General features: G+C 38.1%; 1 protein-coding gene across 3 annotated transcripts in view; it reads right to left on the reverse strand.

Annotated features, from left to right (window-relative positions):
• LOC106472526 overlaps positions 1-501 on the reverse strand; it is an 11,510-nt gene extending 11,009 nt beyond the window's left edge. For all 3 annotated transcript variants that reach the window (XM_022401097.1, XM_013933179.2, XM_022401095.1), the window contains exon 1: positions 405-501. The gene's annotated coding sequence lies outside the window, so the exon portion shown is untranslated. The remainder of the gene's footprint in view (positions 1-404) is intronic.
• Positions 502-959: the final 458 nt, after the last annotated feature.

A 959-nucleotide genomic window follows, 5' to 3' on the forward strand; every position in this document is an offset into this window, starting at 1 on the left:
CGCCTTATCCACCTGGCCATGCCGGGCCCTTTAACAACAGAGTGTTTTGTAATAGAAATTAAGCTACCAGGTTATTGTCAAGATGCACGGTCGTCAGATAGAGCATGACCGAACATGGTGACTGTAACAACCTGGCGAGGCTCCGAAACCGGTTTTAAGATAATGTACTAAACATGATGTTGCCTTTGATATATTCCTAAATAAACTCCCGACACCTGCTGGTGATATTTTGAAGATAAATGAAGATCCTAACACTTTTTATGATACGTTAAACCTTTCCTTCATAATTATAACTAATGTATCTAAAAAAAAAAAAGCAGTGATTCCATTTAAAAATGTCGAGAACAGATTTACGTGTTCACTTGCAGAGTCGTCATAACTGACAAAAGTATAAATCAACATACCTGCGACAGTATTTAGGGTTAAAACATCAATGGCCGTCCTTCAGCCATTGTTTCTCAGGGCAACACAGAAACAAGTTGGCACGTGACGATGCTAATCTCGAACCCATCGCTACTCCACCAACTTCAACAACTGCTGGAAAACATAGATACGTTCTAAAGGAATGTTGGTTAGAGAGAGAATTAAACCTTGGATACTACACATTCTTATCAAACCTTAAATCTTGCATTTCATTATAACAAAGTATTTTCTGAAGAAACCAACACATACGTGATTAAATGTGAAACAGTTTGTCTAACAGAGAAACCTTTCTTCTGGACTTTGGAAATACCTTGCAGAATACCCGGATGATAACATGATGGTTTTATTCTTGAGTATTGTGTCAGTAAATTATCATCTGTTCAATTTAACAGCTACCTCTGTAAATTGTAGCTTCCACCAGCATATCCTTAGTTTGGCCCTTTTGGTTTACACCAGCATATCTTTCGTTTGGCCCTTTTGGTTTACACCAGCATATCCTTGATTTGGCCCTATTGGTTTACACCACCATATCCTTA

This window comes from Limulus polyphemus, unplaced genomic scaffold, assembly GCF_000517525.1.
Source record: "Limulus polyphemus unplaced genomic scaffold, Limulus_polyphemus-2.1.2 Scaffold5403, whole genome shotgun sequence".
Taxonomy (NCBI): Eukaryota; Metazoa; Arthropoda; class Merostomata; order Xiphosura; family Limulidae; genus Limulus; species Limulus polyphemus.